The sequence below is a fragment of the Numida meleagris genome, chromosome 2, assembly GCF_002078875.1.
Source record: "Numida meleagris isolate 19003 breed g44 Domestic line chromosome 2, NumMel1.0, whole genome shotgun sequence".
Lineage (NCBI taxonomy): Eukaryota > Metazoa > Chordata > Aves > Galliformes > Numididae > Numida > Numida meleagris.
In genome coordinates, this window is record NC_034410.1 from 96,624,969 (window position 1) to 96,649,719 (window position 24,751).

Below are 24,751 nucleotides of genomic sequence, written 5' to 3' on the forward strand. Positions count from 1 at the left end.
TGGTACGGCAGTAGAGGCAGTAGAGGCTGGACCTTTCCACCAATATTCCGTTACATTTTGTTGCTGTGTGACAGATGGCAGCAGAGGGGCAGACTGATAGAACGGTGTCTGACAGGGAAGTGCAGGTGAAGCAAAGTTGTGTCATTGAATTTTCCATGTGGAAAAAATGGCACCTGACGATAATCGTTGCCACTTGCTGAACGTATATGGAGATCAAACAGTGGATGTGAGCACAGTGAGTGGTACGTTTCAGCAGCAGCGACAGCAACATGAAAGACAAGCCACGTTCCTGACAGCCATGTACAGCTGTCACACACAAAACGAAGAGTGTCTCAATCAGCTCATCTGCACAAATCATCAAATTACAACCAGGGAACTGGGCACAGAGATGACTGTCGGCTTCAGCGTGTTGGAAACAATGGTGACAATATTGGAATATCACAAAATTTGTTCCAGGAGGATCCCAAAAAGGCTCACAAAGGAACAAAAAGAACACCATATGCAAGTTTGTCAGGACCTGCTGAACCAATGTGAGGCTAAAGATGACAGTTTCCTGGATCACACATAACCAGTAATAAGATGTGGTGTCACCACTATGAGCCAGAGTCAAAACAGCAGGCTGTGTCAATGACAAGTGAACTCCCCATCGAAGAGAAATTTCAAGACACAGCCCTCAGCAGGTGAAGTGATGTGCACTGTCTTTTAGGATAGGAAAGAGCTATATTGCAATGCTAAGCTGAAGGCTTGAACTTCCCAAGCCAGGACAGAGAAGAATACAACCTTTGTCTTGCAACACAATAACACAGGCCCCATACCAGTATGAAGTCCATTGAGCACACTGCCAGTCTTGGTTGGACTGTCCTACCACACCCATCACATAGTCTGGATCTGGTGCCTTCTGACTTCCTTCTGTTTGGGCCAACAAAAGATGGACTGCATGGGCAACATTTTCCTAGCAACAATACCATCATAGCAACTGTGAAACAGTGGGTCACCTCTGCTGGCGCAGATTTTTACAAGCACAGCATGCAGACTCTTGTTCATTGTTGGTGAAAATGCATAGCTAATGGTGGTGACTACATTGAAAAACAGTGTTTTGTAGCTATGAGATGCTCTACCAAATAGTGTTATTGTGCTCTTTGTATCTATGTAGTTTCCATGAAAATAAACAGGAGACATTACTTTTGGGGCAACCCATGCACAAACCATTGATAAAGATAAGATATTCAGAGAACTATTAACTTCTCCATTCCAGATCTAAGCCATTATTTTACGTTCCTTATGCATGATTTTTTTTAGCTCACAGAAGGTATTTTACCATTTCCAGGATGTTCCCATTTCCAAATGGGAGTGAAGTATCATTCTATAATGCAATTGAGTGACAAAAACATTTTAAACCTTTGATCCCTTTGCTGTTCTGTGTTGCTGTGTTTTTCTGGTTTTTTTGTTTGTTTGTTTTGTGTGTGTGTGTGTGTGTGTGTGTGTGTGTGTGTGTGTGTGTTCAATAGCTTGGACTCCATATGTAGTAAGGCCAGAACATACCATCGCAATGTATAGCACTGCATGAAAAACTGGGACAGAAAAATGGTCAGATTGCAATGTTCACATAGTTGTTTTTCCAGCTTAATAGGCAGTAAGTGAAAAAGAACATCAATCGGAAACCCTCAGTGGAGTCATACAGGCATCCTGGTCAGAGAGAAGTTCCCCATTTAACTGTTAGAAAAGCCAAAGGACAGTAAGCTCATATCACCAGGCTACAGGTGTTTCCAGGGTAAAACCATATTGTTATGGGTCTGCCATAGAACTGTCTCCTTACACTGGGGCTGAGATGTTAGGTGTTGCCAGAAGGCTTAACACCAGTGGTAAAAGCAGAGTTAGGAGCTGGACTTGAATCATCCAGTCTACAGTCCCAGAAATTCCTTTCTAGTTTACCATGCTGTATCTTTTCAGACCAGCTGAAAGTGCTGGTATTTTTCTTGGAGTGTAAATATTGAGAAGCATTAGCTGAGAAGGCGAGCCAGAAGGTAATATTCTGGTAATATAATCTGGTAAGATATAAGGTAATATCTTATTTGTTGGCCACACTCACTTTAGACTAGTTCACCTTAGTAGTGCTCTTTCTTCCTATTATTGTCTTTTTCAGAAGAGCATTATAAATTCTGACCATTTTCCTTTGAACTGATTCCTAATGCATGTTTCTTGTTTAGGAAAATCAAGCGTATTTGGAGGTAAAGTTAGAGCTTTCCTAATATTTCCGCTGCTTTGTTGTTATTACTGCTCTGATGTGGGAAGACCTATTGGCCACAGACATAACTCCCTCTTTGCACACAGCTGGCAAATGAAAACAATATCAGAACATCTCCATGACATACAAGGCTTTTACACAGTGATGTTTCAGGCTTTACTGCAGTTTCCTTTGTAAATGCTTAAAACAACTACATCTGTTTCCTTTCATTGGTATTTTGTGTTCTTTAAGCCAAAAGGAGGGGATAAAACTCATTAATTCTGAACAATAATTGCAATGTCCTATATAAATATTTTTTAGACTGCAGTTTGTCTTTTGTTCCACTAAAAATATAAAATAGCTTATCTGTTCAAGGTAGTAAGAGTTCCTACATACTTCTACATTGCTTTTTATGCACAAATACTTGAACAAGATTTAAACAGTTTAGCTCAAATGTTGATATCAAGCTAGCAGTGAATGCAGTATTCCTGCTCCCCTAACAGCAGGAAAGAACTCAACATGGGTTTAATTTACCACATTTCTCAAGTGGGTTTTACATCCTACAGTGATTATAAGCGTGCCACAGCTAGACAGCTACCAGCTTGAGTGCAGCCTTTCTGAAACTGCAGCACAGGCCTACCTCCTGTTGCAGACACCATAGCTAAGTCTCAGCCTAGGACTAGAGAGTACTTCTATTATTGCTGGACATGAAAGATGGTGAATGTAGTCATAAACATTTTGCTAATATTAAAGAGGAGTAAAAAAGCAAAAAACAAGCAAACAAACACCAACCTACAACACCTAATCCAAAACAAAAAAAGAAAAGATGGAAAAAAGAAAAGAGAAAAAAAAAAAAGGCAATGACATCTTGCCATTTACCTGAGGACTGCATCTCCTGTCTGGTTTCATTACTGCCTGCCATACTGGTGTTTTTCTTACAGATATGTATAGTCATAATCTATTCGTTATTTATCTGTCTTGTAATCACTCTTAGCACAGGTCAGGCCAAGTGAAAGTGTAAATCAAAATGCTTAAAATATTCAGGGTAGATGATACATTTAAAAATGTTTATAAGTAAAAGCGTGAAAGAAAATACCCAGCAGATGAGGCAGCCTCTCAGAGATAAGTCTACTCACCATGAGCTTGCGACCTGCTCATATATGTGCCAGCTCACCCTTGTTTCCATAAAGACAAGTTTTTCTCTCCTGAGCAGCATGGCATCTGGTCCATCTGGTCTGTGACATCTCTGCTAAGCAGGTTCATCTCTATTATCCTCTGCTCCTGGTAATATTGTAGATACATTTGGTTCATTGGGTACACACTTCAGAAATCATATTCCTTCCCTGAGTTACCTGAGAAATTCCCGTTATAAAGTATGATTGTGTGTCTTCACATGTCCCCTCTGCTGCTCTCCAAAATACCTCTTTTCTAATTTGCATGACATATGCATTGGGAATGTCTCAGAACATACACATTCTAGTATGTTTTTCAGTGTGCTGACAGAAAAGGCACACATTCGTGATCACAGAAGGAGCCTAGCAGTTTCTCTGGTACTTCATCTGTCTCACGGTTTTCCTGCCTTAACGCATGTTAGAGTTTAAGCAAGCAAGGAAGTCTGCTTCCACAGAATTCATCTCTGAGTACATAAGAAAGAGTAAATGTAAGAGAATTGGGGTGGAGTATCACAGCTTTGTCCTTGGATCTCAGTGCTCATGATATCTCAAGACTTAGCCCCTCTTCAGACTTACACTTTCAAAACATCTACAGTGTTATATGTGGTTACATCCAAGAAGAGAACTGGATCTTTTGGGAAGGGCAAAAGGAGGAAGTGTGCGCACTCAAGTTCAGCAACTCAGTCATAGAATAACATGAGTCACCCGGAGCCATGAATTCCAACTCATACTAAAACAGCTACTGAAAGCAAAATCTACAGCATTCAATGCCTTTGTATCCTCTTTAACATATGACTCAGCTTCACCCACAGTAATTAGAGGTGTTGACTGAAAAGTACTATTCTAAGCCCTCCATTTCTTTCTGTAGTGGTGGTTGTGAGACATCACCTACCTGGACTTGTACAAAGCATTGGATGCTGTCCTGCCCAACACCCTTGTCTTAAAATTGGAGGGACATGGATTTGACAAATGGACCACTCTGTGGATAGGGAACTGACTGAATGGTTGCAGTAAGAGTGTTGCTGTCAATGGCTCTATGTCCAGGTGGAGACCGCTGGTGAGTGATATTCCTCAGGGGCCAATACTGCAGTTGGGGCTATTCAACATAGAATCATAGAATCCTTAGAGTTGGAAGGGATCTCTGAAGGTCACCTAGTCCAACTCCCTTGCAATGATCAGGGACATGCACAGCTAGATTAGGTTGTCCAGGGCCTGATCCAGCCTCACCTTGGAAGTCTCCAGGGACGGGGCATCCTCCACGTCTCTAGGCAACATGTTCCAGTGCTTCACCACCCTCACTGTAAAAGACTTTTTCCTTATATCTAACCTAAATAGACCCTCTTTGAGCTTGAAATCATTTCCCCTTTTTCTGTCACAACAAACCCTACTAAAATATCTGTCCCCTTTTTTCCTGAAGCTCCCCTTTAGATATTGAAATGCTGCTATCAGATCACCTTGGAGCCTTCTCTTCTCTGGACTGAACAGTCTCAGCTCTTTCAGCCTGTCCTGACAGGAGAGGTGAACATCTTCATCAGTGACATAGACAGTGGGATTGAATACACCCTCAGTAAGTCTGTAGATAGCACCAAGATGTGTGGTGCAATCAACATACTGTAGGGGTGACATCCAGAGGGACCTTGACAGGCTTGAGAGGTGGGCCCATGCCAAACTCATGAAGTTCAACAAAGCCAAATGGACTACAGGCTGGCGAGCCTCACCTCTGTGCCTGGGAAGATCACGGAACAGATCCTCCTGGAAGATGTGTTAAGGCACATGAGAGACTAGCAAGTGATCTGAGACAGCCAGCATGGCTTCACCAAGGGAAGGTCATGACTGATGAAGCTGGTGGCCTTCTGTAATGGAGTGGTGGCATCAGATCATCAAATCAAATTCTCCACTACGAGGGCAGAGAGGGACTGGAACTGAGGATGCATTCAAGGCCAGACTGGATGGGGCTTTGGGCAGCCTGATCTACTGGGAGGTGACCTTGCCTATAGCAAGGGTGATGAAACTAGAAAATCTTTAAGGTTCCTTCCAATCCAAACCATTCTATGATTCCATGATGTGAGGAAAAAAAAAAAACACACACACACACAGAACATATGGGGAATGAATGGAAACAGGCCATTTTGGCATTAACGTCCTTCGGGCATTAAATAAGATTAAAAAGTAAAGAGCTAGACACAGCTTACTATAATGCAAAGTGGGAAGAGGGGAGACTATAACGTTATAGCTAATACCAGATGGTAAAAAATAATTGTTTAAGATAGTACATTTGCTTTCCATTTAACAGTTAATAAAATGTGTTTGTTTGATGTTGCCCATTAAGGTCTGTAGTAATTTAGATCCACACATAAGAACACTTACTTCCTTTCTATTACCTTTTGAAAATACTGTATCCCTAAATGTTTTCTCTCCACTTCCCTAAGCCTGCATTTTTTTTTCCATTTTTTCATTTATTCCCTTAATCTCTAACTATGACACTGAGACAGCTGTAACATGAAAAGGTGTACCTGAGTCAATGCCATTCACTGTTTACACAAAGAATTTACTCAAACTATGAGAAGTCTCATGTTAATATGCTTTTCAAAGGATGGGTCCTCCATTCGTAAATATAATATGAAGTCTTATCAGAGCTTCAAGGCTCAGGTGCATCAGTGAAATAATTTAAGATCTGTAGTTTGGGCAATTGTCGTTTTTAATTTTAAAGGCCCGTTGCCAAGAATCTTATATCCAAAGCTGACCTTCCTGAAGACTGTTATAATCTGCTTTGGAATGTTTTGAGTACATTCTCATAAACTATTGTGACACAAAGACATTAAAAAAGAAATTCATCAGTTCCAGATTTACAGAGCTCTACAATAATTTGGCTCTGTCATGTGGCACTTTATGGAGAGGTTTAGGAAGAATTATTTCCTCTGAGGTATTGCACAGGGATTCTAATTTTTCTGTGAACCTGCACTGGTCATTTTTAGAGGCGGGATACCAGAATTCATGACATTAGATTGCTACTGTGCTTGGAGACACAGGTATAGTGTCAACACAAAGACCATTTTAATCCTAAAGCAGTTCTGAATATATAAGCATGGAAATATGTTAAACAAGGTTTACAGATCATGCTTTGTACTAACTGGAGATGGTAGGTAGCAAAAGACACAGTCAACATCCTAGAAACTGCAATCAACTGATTGTTCGACATTTGGGAACCAGCTAGCACAGAAATGCAATAGTAACTGGAAAATTCAGTTGGTCCACTGCAGGCTAGGTAAACTTCTGACTCAAAAAGGCTGAGAAACTTAAACTCTAAATGATGAAAATGATAGCACTTGGGAAAAAGATAATGAAAAAGAGAAACAGCTGTTGACTTATACTTGAAGAGTGAGCAGGAGCTCAAGGACCATAATGTGATAAAAACCCATGTTTTGCTCAGACTGAAAAAGCTAGACAAAAAACTACACCATCCCCCCAAAAATGCAAACTACTAGCAGTGAATCTCGGAAATGTTATTAGCAGATAAGGCTAAGGTGATCAAATGGAGCAACTACTTGAGAGAATGGTACTAAGAAGGCAGTCACTGTTTAAGGGTACTGTGTTAGAAGACTAAATGTTTTTTACTAGACAAAGTCCTTTAGTCAAATACAAAGAAATTAGTGCAGCTTAAAACAAAGAAAAACGTTTTATCAGGAGTAAAATTGTATCTTTCAAAACTAGGGGAATATTTTAAGAAGAAAATGGAAGCATTAACGTTGGCAAAATAAACATAAAATCATAATAAGGAAGGCCAACGTGAGGCATGTGATTTACTAAGAGTATTAAAATGAAAAATACAAACGTTTTCAAAAATCAAAAGCAGGAAACATGCCAGGGAACTGGTGAACCTGAAAAATGATCTATGTGTAAAAAGCATTCTCAAGAAAGATCAGACTAGAGCAAAAAAATTAATCACCAAGACTTCACCAGTTGCTGCACAGAAATTTATGGAGTTTCTCATAACAGGACAATTCTTTACAGAGAGAATCTGAGGATTTATCTCAAACTGAAGTGTTGATACAAGGACTTTTGTGTCTGAAAGAAAATGTAAACCACACAATAACCGTTAAGCAGGACCATGTGGTATTTACCTAAGTGCTCCAAAGGAGCTCCCTGTGAAGGCTATGAACTGACTATGGTGCATGATATATTGCTTAAACCAGCCTTAATATGAGAGAAATATAAGGTGATAAATACAATGGAAATGTTCTAAAAGAGCAGCGAAAGTATATAAATGGATAAATGCCATACGTCTAGGAAGGGCTTGAAGAGGAGAATAAAGCCTTTCAGAGGAAAACATTACCAGATAAATGTATTACAGTTCTTTGATGCAGTCACTGAACTTGTGACTAACATTGATACAGTGATTTTATCAGTAAGCACTTGACAAGATCTCTCAACAGAGATGCTTAAAGAAACTAAGCTGTCACAGGAGTGTTCAAATAGATTATTGATTTGTTAGAAAATAAAGAGTAAGAATAAATGGTTGGCTTTTGCAATTGAAAGAGGTTACCAGTAAGGCCCAAGGGAGCTATACTGATCTCAGGCAGTTCATTAAATGAACTGGGAAGGGACTGGAGAGTGAGGTGATGAAGTCTATAAATGATACAGGATTATTTGAGCTAGCAAAAACTAAAGCTGACAACAACTAGTTGTAGAAGGTTTTCATGGTACTAAGTGCTGGGTTCAGAGAAAGTAAATAGGGAACAGTTAAGCACAAGAATTTATTGGCAACTAATGAAGTTTAGTTTAAAGCAGTTTAAAGCAAACAAAAGGAAATACTTTTTTCTGCAAATAATTAAAATGTGGAGCTCATGCTGTGGAGCTCAAAGTTGCAATTAGAAAGTAATTAGACAAGTTCATGAAAGAAACCAGTTCATACAGCAGTGGTAAATGCAACTGAGTAGGTAAAACTTCTGGCTCAAGGAGCCCCTAGATAAGTCATTACTGGAAGCTGGGAAGGTAAAGAAATGGGAGAGTCATTCTGTAATTGCACTGTTCTTATTCTCTTCCCCTAACCATCTGCTGACAGCAGAATTACAGACTACAGCCAAATGAATGAAAAGATTTGAGCACTGACTTCTAAGAGCTGGGTATGTCCTATTCTATTTGATTCTTTTTTTTTTTTTTTCCATTTGTTTCTTTGTTTTGTTGGGTTTTTTTGGTTGTTTTTTTTTGTTTGTTTTTGTTTTATCCATCTGTATTTGTCTCATCTTATAGGTTAGGGACAAAGACATTTATCGTATGTTTATAAATAAATGTTAAGCTAACTTTCACAGAAAAGGCTTGTTGTATTACAAAAAAAAAAAAAAAAAAAAAAAAAACCAAGGAAAGAAAAACCTATATTAAAGAAAATTAAATTGCAATGTCAAGCAGTTTTAAGTTCTGAAGGATGGAATTTAAAGTCATCCAAGCAAGCTTTAACCTTCGTAGTCAAATCCCGGCAAAGCTATATGTAAATAGAAATGACTAAAAAGAAGAGGACTAGAGTAGGTGTCATGTTTACCTCAATCTCTTTATATATTCATTTGTCATTTTATAAGCAAAATCCAGTCATATGAGCACAAAAAGTCACAACGTCTACAGCTGCAACTGGGTCCTTCATTTTAAAATTTCAGCATAAGTAAAGGAGTGATAAATTACAGATAACTGAAAATGAGGAATATGTGAATCAAAACTCCGAAACAAAAGAGAAGAATGTGAAGTCTGGAAATCCATAACGTGCCTAAGGGAACAGCTTTGCAGAAGTGATGTTATCTGTTGGTTTGCAAAGTACTTGTGCACATTTGTGAGATGGAATTAGGGAATTACTTTCTCTGCTGGGATTGCAGTTGGAACAGGTTGCCTGGAAACATGTTCCAGCACAGAGCTTGATCCGATATTCAGTAAGAAATTGTAGGATTTCCTTCATCATCAAATATAGATATAACATGTGAAAAATGTGTTTATTTCTAGGAAAAGACCACAGAAATGCATTTAAATATCTGTCTCCTTATCTTTTGGATGTGAAGAACAAAGGCTGGCAAATTCAGACTCTGAGCAAATGAAGAGCAATTTCTCTGTTGGAGACTTGCCAGAGAAAGAAGCATCCAGGGCAGTGCTTTATTAGACATCATATATAAAATAAGAGGTTATGAGAGAGGAGCTAGCCTGGATACTCTGTTTCTCCCCAGAGTCTTTTCTCCTTGCAAACTTTTAATATTAAATCTTTGATCTCTTTGCACCAGGGTGGTCTGGTTACTGAATACCACTTTTTTGGTGCTATTCACCTTATTTGTACTTCAGTTTCTCCTTCCTGATCTGAACAAATGGCACAATGTGTTAAAGGTATCTAAATTAATATGATTTGAAGTGGAGACCTACACCTGAAAGTCTCTTTTTTTGTTTGTTGTTTCTTTAGGTCAAAATACTGAACAAATTTTGGTATACACAAATATAAAACCCATGACGGAGCTGGGCTGTGCACTCAGACTGCTTGTCCAACCGCAGTGTCTAGAAAATTCCATTGGGAAATGGTTGGTGTCATTAGACAAACTGACCAAGTCCATTTGCATCCTACTCAGAGTCTGGGTACAGAACTCAGTGCTGGGGAAGATATCTTTCTTGCATTCCCATTGGGAGGCATTGTCTTAATACAAGAGAAGATATAAAGGACCATGAGCAACCTTCTTCCAGTCTCAGCATCAACTGGGTGAGTTAATTAAGCTTTCTGCCAAGAAGGGAAGAATGTACTTCTTTCCCCACTCTCTTTCTTTCTCCAGTCCCCCAGTAGACTTTGTGACAACGTGTACTCCTTTTTCAAACTTTTCAAGTCTGCATTTGATTTGCTATTGTTGATGATCTGATGATTTGTGCTAATATGCTTATTCATATTTAACTGCCAAAAATGCTGGCTCACTTGAAGTGTCTTTTTTTTTTTTCCTTAAGATAAAAAATCAGCATCCTACTTTCTCATAGCTGTGCTGTGAGACAACAACATAGTAATCTGGCCAGCAGTTTGCTTTCTTATGCTCACATTGAATTATTTAATCTTACCTGACAAGCCTCTGATTGAGAGAAAACGTACTAGTGAACAAAGTAATACCCTGCTGCAGGATATTATCAAAACAAATGGCTTTGTAAGATTAAAAAGAAGGATAGACACATACGAGAATAAGAATAGAATCTGCATTTATGCCAGCAAGGATAAAAGAAAATGAGATTCATCAGCTGTTATGCTTCAGAGTCAAAGCTGTTCACCAGTTTTTCACTTAAGAAAATTTGACTTTTTGGCATAATTAAATGTTGGCCTGATGTGTCATTCTGTGAATTTAAAGCATCTGAGATAGGCTGATTTCAGTCTTCATACCAGATGATGCAATAAAAATTAGCAGTGATTACATCTTTGGAGTACTGTTGTTTTTCTTCCTGATCGTCCTTCATATCATTTCTAGATACATTTACTGTCACTGCTGCATGAAATATAAGATATGCAACTTCTCTATTCATGAAAGACCATGGAAAGAGGAATCTTGCATCATTGCCAGTCCCTTACTACTGTTGAGCAGTAAATGCATAAAGGAGCTGAGGTTTCCTGCTTACTCCTAAGTATTCCATGAACAAATCCCAGAGTGACTCGGGAAGGGACATTTTTGCTGCCCTAACAGTCGATTTTTGGCCCTCAGATCACCAGGAGCAGGCCCCAGGCAGGCAGAGCCCAATGAGTCAGTTGAGGGACGGCTGCCTACTTCCAGGCTGCATATTCCACTGGGTCCCCTTACATTATAAGCTGTATCTTTATCACATAGAAGCATAGGCCCAAGGAGTAGGATAGATGAGTGAAAATGCAGTCCTTAGATGTGCTGAGCTTTCATAGCTCCTATGAACTCTCACTAGCCCAAACCAGCAAATAGTAGGTATATCTTTGGATCTGGGCCATTGCTTGCTTGGTCATAGTAGCCTTCCCTGGTTACGGAAAGACATCTTGCTACCTTTAATTAAAAACTTAGAAAGAAAACAAAAATGATAGCAAATTCCTGTCACACTCACAGGCTTTCTGAATCTCACTGTAGGCTGCTCAGACCCAATTACCAGTCAAAAAATATATCTCAGCAGCCCACTGAAATGAGACATTTACAGCACCACTCTATTTCATAGGCGCCTTGTGAGAAGAAAACCATGAAGAATTACTTGTCACAGCAGCGAGAAAAAGAGAAAGAAATACACATAACTGAAACAACTAGGTTTTGCTTGAAGGAATTTTTGCTCCTATCCATCAAAAAAATGATTGGGACTCTGGTATACTTGTGCTGTCACTGTAACAGCTGCTGAAGAGTGACCAGCACTACCTATGAGGATTAAGTTCCCATAAACGTGAATAGGAATTACGTGAATACATATCTTAAATGCTTAATAAGCATGATGGAGAGCTAGAAATCTCTTTACAGAAACCCAAGAAGATACAGTATTACGCAGCACCAGGGAAATCCGCAAATATTATATTACATCCTCTCAGGTGGCACGTGCGTGCTCTCTACCTGGCATGTAATCATATCCCCGTATCACAGGAATGAATGTGTGTCCCAGAGTTATGTATCTCATACTCTGAAAACAAAGGAAACATTACTTTTTAGGCTCATGACTAGAAATCTTAGCAACACATAGCCTCATAAAGGTTAGAAAATATGTGCAAGTTTGCAGACTAACCACAGACATCTACAAATCACAAGAAGCTTATGCAAAGCTGTCATCCCAGTGTTTCTTTGTGCCATTACTCATTATTTTTAGAAACGTGTTTCTTAGCTAACACAGAGATTATTAAGCATTTTAATTTGCAATTGTTTTTACATGTTCTCTAATTAGTACAAGGTCTAAAGGGAGGCTTTTGAAAAGAGATATGAGGTCTTTGTTGCCACCAAATGACAGCACATTGAAAAGTTACCACAATGGCATGGCCACATAAAAGAGAAATTTTGCTTTTTGTTTTGCTCCTTAACATGAATTGCTGAGTATTCAGGATTTCTTCAGATCAGGGCTCAGACATCATTTTCAGCATGCAGAAATGTCTCCACATCAGGAAAAGACAAAACAGATTCTTTTTTCACTTCAATTGTATCAACATTTGCAGTGGTCTGAACTATCCTCATTGTAGTTTAAACCCACAGGAAAAAGCTCTGGAGAAGGAAATCTTTGTGAAAAGAAACCCTCACGCAATCTCTTAGGTTTTGTTGTTTTTTATTATTTCCAGCAGAAGGATAGGCTTTCTCTCCAGGGACTATGTCATAGGGCTTATTTCCAAATCCCTAACTGGTAAGAATTCTGTCCTTCAAGCTGTCTATCAGCTTTCCATACAGTATAGCAGCAGTATAAGTCCCCTGAAGATCAGTTCTGAGAGACTGGGATGTCTCCTCACACTTGCAGGTCTGAGAGGGAAGCAAGAGAGGGTCAAATAGGGACAGCAGACTGATGAGGGTAAACTGCAGCCCTTCCCTTCCACCTGAGACCAAAAACCAGCAGGGAACAGGGATTCTGCAAATCAGTGGGATAGAACTTGAAGCAGCATGAACTGCAATGACACTGTGTTTGGTTCCACTCCAGAGCCATTTGTGCACTAACTTAGGAAATTTTAGATGAATCCTCACAGGCCTGACTTAAATAAATCTCTCATTATTTTCATTGTGTCATCTTGAGTAAGGATTCCAATGCTCGGGAAGATATTATACTAAAGTGAAATATTTGTCAATGTTCTTGGTGTCCCCATGATTTCTGTTTTGTAAAATATCAGACCAGGACTATTTCTGAATGAACGCTTTTTCTTCTGATTTTCTTTTGTCATGAAAAAAGATTTAAAATCATGCTGTAGAAATGAAATGTCCTGCTTTCATTTAAGACAATGGAAGTGTCACCATGAGGACCAGTCACGTCCTGGATGAGTTTCTCACTTATTTGGATAAGTTTCCCCTTAAAACTAATGTGCTCACCAACAAGCGTTGGTATCAAAAGATTAAAAAACAGATTTTCATTTGAAGATATGTGACAGAGGTAGACAAGGAAACCCAGAATTCCTTGATGATGTTCAACAAGTGTCAGTAAAGACATCGCTGTTTCCTGCAATCCGAATTTGTTGATCACCGTCTGATTGTCTGTAACTTCCAGTGCCTGCATCTCAAATAAAAATGATACTGCTGACCTCCTCATCGCTGAGGGCACGAGATCAACAGTAGCTGAGCCTGACCCGTAGTACATGGGAGCCAACAGGAACTCAGAAGTGAGCCTGCCACAAGTCTCTAGTCATTAGGAGCTGAGCCGTTCCAGGAGTGAATCAGAGCCACTCAGCCTTCCTGTGTGATGGTAAACAAAATGAGCCAGCTCCGCTCAAGAATCACCGCCCTTGAGACCAACTGGCACAGCACAACTATAGGGTAAGCAGAATTTCCTTACTCTCTATATAGCATGGTTGCATCCAAAATACATTTTGGGAGTTGTTATCACATGTTAATTTCTAGCTGTAGCTGGGTATTGTCCAGAAGCATCTGGAAAACTGAGTTCATCCCAAAACGCTGCCAGACCTGGGCAGAGACAGCTGGAGAATTACAGCCTTGGTCCTGGTTCTGTCCATGCTCCTATATCTGGAGCAACTTTATTTCTCTCTTCAGCTAAGACCACCCACCCTCTCCTTCCTGCACTCTTCCAACTCACATATGCAAGACAAAATGTTAAATCCCTCAAAGGAGCAACAATCACTCTGGTGCCCTGGATGCTCGACGTGTTGGAAAACAGGGAGCTCTCTCAGCAGCACAGTTTTCTCCATGGGCACTACTCTCTGAACTCCATTATGGAAATGACATTTCATTCTTCACTCCCAGGAAGCTTCAAGATACCCAAGAGGTATCAGAAGCCCATATGTTGTCACCCCTGTCTGTGCTTGTGAGCTGAAGTGGATTCCAGGCCCAGAAACTATCACTCCACTAAAAAGAAGATTTTTCTATTACACTGTAACAAAATCTGGGGGAGTTCAATTTCCTAAGAGCACATTTGCCTTCACTGGGAGTCCCACGCATATCTACTGTGGCAAGAGTAGCTTTGTAATATCTGCTACTCAAAGAACGGCAGCTACAAAGAGAACTAGCCACCAACATCAGCATCTTCACTTTTATCTTCAAACAACAGATGGTATTAATCTGGAGCCTCACATTCCTAAAAGTACTGGAATCATGAAGCAATTTGCTTCCAGCAGGACCCTGAAGCACAGTGTAACGCTAGGGAAAACAGTCAGAATGAACAATCAGAGCAAAATATGCCTGCTGTCAAATAGACTCTAAGCTCTTACCTTTTCACCTGACATCACCCAGCTGATGATTTGTGGGTCTCATTCTGCTTCCAATCACCCCGCCTAAGTAGGAGAGGTGGGAGCGGTTTTTGAGTCACTGAAATGTGGGGCAGCTTCAGAGAGCAACATGCGTTGTGACAGGATAAGACTAATAAGGTCAGAATCACATTCACGTGCCAATTCTGCACTGGCCTAAGTACGTGATGCACTGCAGCTAGGTCATATTTCACTGGAGTTGCTTCAAATCTGCTTTACCCTTACTGAGATTAGAATCTGCGGCTGATATCTGATGAAAAGCTAAGGTGACACTGAGGCAATTTCTTATTTATTTCATGCGAAGAAAGCTAAAATAAATAGCATGAAAGGCCCCCACATTATTAGCTGGTGTATTTGAAAGAATCCCGCAGTTGTGTTTTATCTTTTTTTATTGGCAAGCCAGAACGTTTAAGATTTAATTATTTGGAGAAAGGGCGAAGGGAAGTGTGCCTTTTGAAGAAAGTCCCACAAGCTTCCAAACACTTCAACATTTCATCGTGGCAATCAGCCAGATGCCAAACAAAATGCTGCTTTCCACCAGGGATCTGACAGGTGGCCTTTCCAAAGTTTACACATTGAAGTGAGAGCTGATGTTCTACTGCTTATTTTTCTGCCTTTTAAGTTATTCCTTTATTGAAGCCAGACTGAAGACATCTTTCCATGTAACTAAAAGATAAAATCTTTCCCTGAATATTTTGGGATTTCGATGTGCCTTTCTTTTATCCATATCTACTCAGGGGATTATTTTTCACACATCTAGATGAAGAAACATTAGGCTGGCAGGAGAGAGAAATACATGCATAGACAGATGAAAGATAAGCTATTTGAAGCCTCACTGACAACACAGAGCCAGATACTACTTAGCTACAAACTGGGGCAAAATCCCACATTTCCGTTGAGGCATTTCCCCCACGCCACCCTTCTGGCAGAGAAGAGGCCTGGCATGCCAGCCCTAGAGCATTTCCACAAGGTCTCGATGTTCCTGGGATTCTCCACCCGTCACCAATGCACCCACAGAGGCTGCTTTGGGGAAAGGCAAATGCAGTCTGTGGTTGCATTTAACTCCTTCCTCCTAGTTGTCTGAGGGCTATCAGATATCTCCTCAGAATTTCTAAATGCTCCTGGAAATCTTCTAAATCTACCCAGAGAAAATAGCTGGAGAGACAGAGCACAGGGCAAAAATGATGTGTGATAAACCTCGGCTGTACATCTCAGCTTCCTTCATGCATGGACTCCCTACAAATACACAGAAAGATCCAGGTTAAGAGATGAGAGAAACTGCAAATCCTTCTGTAGAAAAAACTGATCTTCCCCCATATAGAGAAGGGCTGGATCCTCTTTGGATATAGGATACTCTCTGTACAGGCTTTGCTTTCAAAAGTGCAGCACTCAAACAAAGATCTGTACTCATGAGGTTCCACAGAAGTCAACAGAGCTACTCCTGTGTCACATGAATGCAGACCAAAAGACAACGAACCCTATAAATAATGCATAGATGAAGAGAGCAGCAAATGCTGATTTACAGAATTTGATCTCATCTGACATGTGAGATACAATTATGGACTAAGTTGCTGGAGTTTAATGGAGTTGCTCAAAATTGATGACTAAGATTATAAGACTCAGGTCTGACTCAGCTTAACTCAGTTCTGGAATCATGTTCTCAAAATTCAGAAGAGAAGACTTGGGGCTTGCCTTTGCTCTCATTTATATCCCATTTGGCTATCATGAAGCCAAAGGGAAAGTGGGATATATCAGATAATGCAGTGTACAACGAAGAGGGAAAGTCTGGCAAAGAAAATCCCAAGTTCTGACAAAAAAAAAAAAGTTTCTTACTATTGGCAATCATCAGTAAAGGATCTGTGAGCTGGACTCAATGATGCTTATAGGTCCCTTCCCCTTGCTGTAAAGGGGACCTTTCCAGATACAAAATTAACAGTATGTGAGTGAATATGCCACTGAACACATTTACTGTACAGTACATGTCTCTTAGACAGAGCCAAATCACAGAATCCTTTTATTCTCTGAATGTTCAAAATAAGACAAGAAAGTGAAAATACGAAGCATTAGCATGGCACCATCATTGCTGAATTGTTCACCCTTGGCCACGATCCTCCTATTTTGACCAGTCTTTTCCAGGCAATCCTTTGTTTTCCAAAAGTCAGACTACCACTCAGTTTGTCAGCAGTCCTACATGTGACTGAGAGGGAAGTGCACTTCAGCATTACTTATTTAGTTAAGATCTCAGCTTCCACCCAGTCATGACAATGGCAAAACAACCATTGATTGCAGTCATGCAGTTGAAGCAGATTGCAAAATAAGCATAAAATAATTTACAATTGTTAGCAACTTTCCACAATACTTAAAGCAGACAGAGAAATGTTTGAACTCCTCTGTGAGTAGTAAATAAGCCAGTAAGCTCCTGCCATCTCTCTTCCCACCCCCTGCCCATATGAATTTAAAAAAAAAAAAAAAAAAAAGAGAGAGAGAGAGAGAGAGAGAGAGAGAAAGAGAAGAAATACAGTGAAAGCAACATGACAAAGCAGGCAATTCCTTAGGAATTATTTTGCATTCAACATCTCTTTGAAATCATCCATCAGCTAAACCACAAGCCCCCTGGTCCTTTTGGTCTTACAAAACAACAACATTGTCTTCAGATGCAGTAATTAAAGGCAACGTGCACAAAGAAAAGCAAATAAAACAATTTTAATTGCCAGAGTCAAACACGCAATTGCATATCTATAAAGGTAATTACGAACTAAAATATCAGTAATAGTTCTTGTTTCTTCCGTTTTACCCCTAAGAAAAACAATTATCACATAAGCAAACCTATTCATTTTAATATTTGTTTGGCATATCAGAATCATCACATCTAAATCCCCTTCTTTTCTGAGGCATCTGAAATCTGTATTCAGAGCCAAACATTACATTTTCTCATTTCTAATTCAGGAAAGTCCTGGTCCAAAACCCTCCGATGGCAATGGAAAGAACCCATAGAAATCATTACTGCTGATTCAGATTTTTTTTAAGCTCTTCTTATCTATTTTTATATTGCTAGCCTCTCTCTCCAAGAGACATTGAAAGTATAAGGATTAGGAAGGGACTCCAGAAATAGGCAAATATCAAATATGAATTATGTTGTTATATATGAAGCTCCTTTACATTTTAGTATTCACAGTAAAGCATCCAGCTGACAGTTTTGTCTACAGTCATAAAATACGCCGAGTATACCCTCAGACTTTGAGTGAAAACTTAGAGAATGGTACCCAGCCATTGCCTTCAGCATGGGTTGATCCTGCAGGGGATCTTTCTCCTGACTTGGAGGAAAACACAAACACATGCCATAACACACAGGTACTTGAACAAAATATCTCATAGAAAACCAGCCTACTGCCATCCAAAGAGGTTGATTAAAAACTTCTTAAAGAAATTAAAAACACTGTTAAATGCTTTAACCTCGATTTGACACTGAGAGCACATTCAGCCTTTGGAAACATTCATCACACTTTCAACATTTTTCAAAATCTACATTTGGTGCAGGAGAGAAAGGAGAACAACAAATGAAATGAATAAGACTGATCTGGCTCATTTCAGTAGTAACTCTAGCTCTCAGGAATCAGATCACAGTTGAAAAATCAGAACTGGAAATTACTATTATAACGTCAGTGAATGTGATCCTGATGAAACGTTGAAAGGTGGCTTTATTTCAGGGGCAAAGAGGGGAGGTAAGATCAAACCTCTCACCATGTTTTATAGGGACAAGCAGATCTCCATAACAAAAACAGCTCATGCAGCCTCTCAAGCACAAACTGCTGAGCCAAAGAAGGAGGCAGCCAGGCTCACCTTTGATGCCTAGTTTGGGCTCAAATCAGCATCTGCACTTAGATCAGAGCCAAGGGAAGTTAAGCCAGCAAGGATATTTTGGCACCATTTCCTGGCGGCCACAGTGACCTCATTTATCTATTATGTATTTTCTTTTTCATGCTCTATGTATTTAGTCAGCTTTTCTGGCTGATGTCCTATTTTTTTGGCTTGTTTCACTATGGCTTGGCTGTACCTTCGACTGTTTGGCTTGCCCAACTCTAGTATCACTTGATTTGTAAAGCTGCTGCAATTTCTTAATTGGACAATTATAGACTGGAATCCATTTATGAAAGTTTGTTCTTAGCATTCCACACTGCATAGAAACTATTCATTCACTCACTGAGCTTGCTGAACACAGAGTAATACAGGACTTCACCATGAAGTGGAAGGAGAGCTGAGGGGTAAGACTGTGATCAGTAAATATTATGAACTTCTCTTCAAAGTTCATCCAGTACAGTACTCATCTTTTCACAATGGACTTCTGTTTTCCTCTCCTACATAATTTTTAAGCTCTCTTTCCACCCACCTCTCACTCCATGGTACTCATTTATCATAGAATCATTTAAGTTGGAAGAGACCCTTAAAGATCGTCTAGTCCAACTCCCCTGCAATGAACAGGGACACCCATAGCTCAGTTGGGATTCTCAGAGTGTTTTTATGATGTCTTCCCATGCCTTAGGTGCAGTCAACAGTTTTTCACCTGAGAGAAAGCTCTCAGTAAATCAAGCAATGCAAATAACAATGAATAACATCTACACATTACCCTTCCCCTAGCAAAGCAGAGCTACAGCTGTACCCTCAGCCCCAGTGGTTCTCATTGCATTGTTCAGAAGTCTACAAGATATAGCAGTACTCAGAGTACCCAGCAGGACAGCATGCAATCACAGAAACAGGTAAGAGCTTAGGGAGCTTACAGATGGATCATTTCTTACTCCCACCTTCCACTTTTCATTTCTCAAAGCTCTTCTGCTTTCCCCTCATATACCTCCATATTCCCCTTTCTCCAGCCAGGTTTCCAGCTGTTTTTCCTCTCACCTCCTCTATTGCTTCCCTGCTCTTCCACCACACAGATCTAGTCCCCTTGGGCAAGTGGATGAGTGATAGGGCAAAGGCACCTGTGGAGATTTTCAAGCGGGCTGCAGCTGACAAGGCTACAGCCTGGCAGCACGTGTGGCTGCTTACAACAACAGCTTCTTGTGCTCATCAGCAAAAATGAAGTGTAGCGGAGTGCAATAGGTCAAGTTAGCAGAAGAGCCCTCTTCTCCCTAAGAACCACATAAATACATTGCAAAAATGCTTGGAAGAATCATTGCTGTCTACTGCTCTCTTGTCTGTGCTATGGTGAAATCTATCTAAACTGAAAAGGTACAGGAACAACAAAAGCATTAATGCTTCCCCAGACTCTGCCCCCAAAGTGTTTGTTTCAAAGCTTTGTCAGGGCTACTGTGCTAGAAAATGTGAGCACACACCACAGACCCACACCACAGACCAAGCTGCTTCTCTTGAAATTTTCTCCATATGGATTTGGGGACTGAGCAGAAGCTACTTGAACTTGGTATTGTTTCAGCCCTAAGCAAGCAGCTGACTCTTGCAAAAACTGCAGGTGGTAGTGTGTGTGTGGTCTGCAGCGAGGCTTTGGAGTTACTACTGCTTAGTCACCAAGGCGGAGATTCTGCAGCAGCAAGCAGGCAGTGTAGAAGGATGCTGCAGGAGTAGGCTCTGTCCCAGAAAAATGACTGAATGACTTTGAAAAAGACTCAGATGTGGTCACAGGCAGAATAAAATACTACGAGAAAAGTCTTGGCCAACAGTATGGATGCTCTTGGGAGGGCTTCTGGCTTGGCTGATCACACAGAAAATGCTCTTCTTCGTCATGCATAAGACTTACCTTAGAATAACCACACTTCCTTTCTTCCACTGGGGCTAGAGTTCACCCTTGACCACCCTGGAGAAACAGCAAACAAAATGTAGCAGAAACTCCTTGGCTCTGCTCCCACAGCAGCACGGCTTTGCTTAATCCAAGACTTGACAGGAAAAACCAGCCTGTAGTTCACGGTGGGCAAATGTTCTTATTTTGGGGGCTAGATGCTGTTTTAGGATATGGATACAATTGCTTGATGATATCCCTTACTTTTGTGAGAGTTCGATGGTTTCTTAGCACTTATGGGTATACCAGGAGAGGTTTAACATGTGCAGGGTTTACCAGGAGCTAGCTGTTCCTCCTTCCATTCCTTGCTTGAGGCCATAGTATAGAAGATTACGGGTCACACCACTTCTCACAGACCACGCTGACTTAGATCTTCATTTTCTTATAAGCACTTCCTCTCAGCTCTGATCTTACTCAGATCCTCTTGAAGTAGATTCCACAAGATCAGTGGCAAAATAAGAAGTGTGAGCTTGAGAGCATATTAATATTTATGACAAAGTGGTGGTCAGCAGCCTAATTAGCCTAGTTCTAGTAAGCAAACACATAGGAGGAGGCAGTATGTTGCTGTTCATTTTATTCTTCTTCCATTCTACACCTCAGTAGACATCTGGGAGTGGGAATAAGATTGCAAGGTGTAAGATGATGTAGAAATGGAATTTTATTCCTGGTTCCTCTGTTAATATGTTATGTTGTTTCTTAAAAAGTTGTGATCATAACTGAGAATTATGAAAAGATCTGGGGGCTTAGGGGTTTAATTTTGAATTTACAGCTTTTAATTTTAGGAGCATTTTGGTTTTTAATTGGCTTCTCCACACTGCCAGCAGCCTTTTTGCCTACTGTGCAGATTAAAGCCCTCAGCTGTATTGTAATCAGAACGACAATAACAAATCTGTTTGATACCATCCAAGTGTCATCTTGCACCACATGGAAGTGTTGAAAGATGGTTGCATAAGGATGAGATAGCTGACTGAGAATGGTTACATTACTCTCTGACCATAGGTTGCATTTGTTGCTTTGCATGCAAAAATTCTGCCCAGAAGAAGAGTTATAGCGCCAACTATGTCTCTCATCATAAGCTGTCAACTGGAAAAACATATTGGTTTATCTTCAAGACCATCAGCACTTCTCTGACGATTGCTGAGCTTGAACAAGGAGTGTAATAATGGAAGGAGAAAGACTATCCAAATCAGTTCAAATTTTCAATAAATCATATAATACTTTTTCATACCTGTTCCTAGCAATTTCAGTACGGGGAAAGTGGTCTCAGAAAAATTGTGATTTTTGGTATGGATCCTTCAAACCATCCTCTTAATTATACTTGGTAAAATAAATACATTAAAAGAAGCTGGCAGATATCTGAGGGGAGACCTGGCATGAAAAAGCACAGCAATATAATTGAAATTTATGATGATGGATTATTACTGTCATGTGAACAAATCCAGGAAAAGAAATCTGGCTTCAGAAGGGAAAAAAGAAAAGTAAAGGAAACTGCCTATCCCATTACAAGGTAACAACAGCTATTCAGATTAAGTAGCACAGATGTTCTTAACTAATCACGAACTTAGCACATAAGGGCACAGTGGATGGATGTTCTCTGAGGTTGACCTTGACCTCAGAACTCCTTATAGCAACTCAAGATGCTAAAAAATAAACCCATTTACTGTCTCTTCCAGTGTATAAAAGGAGCAAGCATTGCTTAATAATACTGAGCAGACCAACAGCAAAATTTCACAGCCTAGAGAACCAAGATTATTAGGATAAAATACTGTAAACTCTTTAAACTTCGACATTACATTCCCATGAACTCTACAAGACACTTTCCAGAGTGCTGGTTACTGGCAGAGCTATAATGAAAAAGATGAATACTGCTTATAGTTTGGAAATCCTTTGAACTCAAGAATTTTATGAAAAAGGGATGGGGAAAGAAAAAAATTGACATGGAATTCCCACAGAACATAAGTTCATTCTAGGGAAGAGCATACACTGCCTGAATGTCCTCTGCGATTGCTCACAGATACACCCAGCCCATTGGTAAAACGAGCAATGTTGACAATGGTGGTTAATCAGCTGATTCACAGACACTCAAGTGATCGAATATGAGCCTAACTCAGCCAGCTGGTTGGCCTCAGTAGTGGATATTGCATCAGTGGAAAAATACCTATACTGCCTACAAGACAAATTATTAAAAAGCAGAGGCATTTTGAACATATCAGTTTAATGAAGGTAGATATCAGAGAATATTAGAAATAATGCTTTACTAACAGCCATTATTTAGGTCTGCACAGCTTTCATGTATTTATCATTTAGACTGTTCACAGCAGGCTAACATACACTGAATTACAACGGAGAGATCTTATCAGAGATCCTTGTATTGCAGTGATTTTGAGACTGAGATCAGGAGTTAAGTATTTAGAGTGAAAAAAAACAACAGAATTAATCAGTTTCAGAAAAACTCCTCCATAAAGCACAAGACATCAAAAATTGTATGAATATCATTTAAATGTTGCTACTGGCCTTGAAACCAGTACTCTCATCTGAAAACTGTTCATTTTCAAAACAAGCTTCCTGCAGCAGATTAAGAAAGATAAGAGCATATAGCTACCAGAGCTACATAGCTTGCCTAGTGGAAAAATTCTTCATTTTCTGACACGCGACAAGAGAGAATGCATGTTGATAGCAATGTTGCTGCAAATGTAGTTTTTTCATTATAGACCTGCCATTGTCAACATAAGAGCTATATAGATTAACAGTTTAGTTTGTTCCCAGCTAGTCTGAAAAACCCAAAGCAAGGTAAATTGCTAAAGCATTTACATGTTTTTAATACATTTTGAAAATGAAATACTTAAGTTTTATGCACGCATGAGGGCACAAGTGGAATAAACTGTCTGACAAGTATTATTTGTAAAACTTCGCATCAAAATGGGATAAAGTTATTTGCCTTTGCTTATAACAAAGAATAATTGAACTCTAAGAGCATTCTACAACAAAGACCTAATCTCCTAGTGCAAAAACAGATTGTTCGGAAAACACATCACCCAATGTAGGGTGATAGCAGGACTACGGAGGTAATTAGCAGGACTAGGGCGGTAATCCTACCCCTGTACTTGGCACTGGTGAGGCCCCACCTCAATTACTGTGTTCAGTTTTAGGCACCTCAATACAGAAGGGACATTGAGCTGCTGGAGCAGATCCAAAGAAGGGCAACAAGGCTTGTGAAGGGCTTGGAGAGTATGCCCTATGAGGAGAGACAAAGGGAACCGGAGCTGTGTAGTCTGGGGAAGAGGAGGCTGAGGGTAGACCTTATTGCTCTCTTCAAATACCTGAAAGGTGATTGCAGTGAGAGCGGGGTTGGTCTCTTCTCACTGGTGACAGGTGACAGGACAAGGGGAAATGGCCTCAAGTTGTGCCAGGGGAGGTTTAGGTTGGATATCAGGAAAAACTTCTTTCCAGAAAGCGTTGTTAAGCCCTGGAATAGGGTTCCCAGGGAGGTGGTTGAGTCACCATTCCTGAATGTGTTTAAAAACCATTTGGATGTGGTGCCTGGGGACACGATTTAGCAGTGGGTTGTTAGAGTAGAATGGTTAGGTTGAGGTTGGACTTGATGATCTTGAAGGTCTTTTCCAACCCGAGCAATTCTATGATTCTATGTTATAATGGTATTTTAAGTTCAGACCTTCGTAGATTTGCCATCAGAGGCCTTCCCTACTTTCAGCTGTGATTGTACTATCTGCTAGCTCTTTCCACAGCTCCCTTCAAGTCACGACTGAGGAACAGAGGTTAATTTAGTCTGGTTAACTCCAGCCCTGCCATATGTCATTTCTGGATCGATCAGTGGCAGCCTCTAGTTATTTCCCAGTGGCCTTGGTCCAAGGAAGGACTTTCCAGAGGCAGAAGCACAAAAGAGCAAAAGACTGATGCTGGTGATGAGCCAGCACCACTTGGTTTCCAAATCAAGATAAAACTGCAATCGTACTTATATTTTTCCTGTGGGAAGGGTACTATTTTTTTATCGACCCCATGCAGAACTCCGAACAGAGTTTTACACACATGCTTGTATATGCCACTGCCATTGTCCTTTGTTCCAGAGCTAAGTGTTGGCAGAATAAGTGCAGTTATTGTAAAATGTATTAATATTCATAAACACACTATTGAGTAAAATCAGTCTCTGTCAGAAGTGAACTGTCTAAACACAT

The 24,751-nt window shown here is 40.1% G+C and overlaps 1 long non-coding RNA gene across 1 annotated transcript in view; it reads right to left on the minus strand.

The window, feature by feature from the left end:
• Positions 1,083-24,751, minus strand: part of LOC110394411 — a 49,416-nt gene continuing 25,747 nt past the window's right edge. The window contains exons 5-6 of the long non-coding RNA XR_002435607.1: positions 20,520-20,576; positions 1,083-3,505 (exon numbers count right to left, since the gene is read on the minus strand). This is a non-coding gene — a long non-coding RNA (uncharacterized LOC110394411). The remainder of the gene's footprint in view (positions 3,506-20,519; positions 20,577-24,751) is intronic.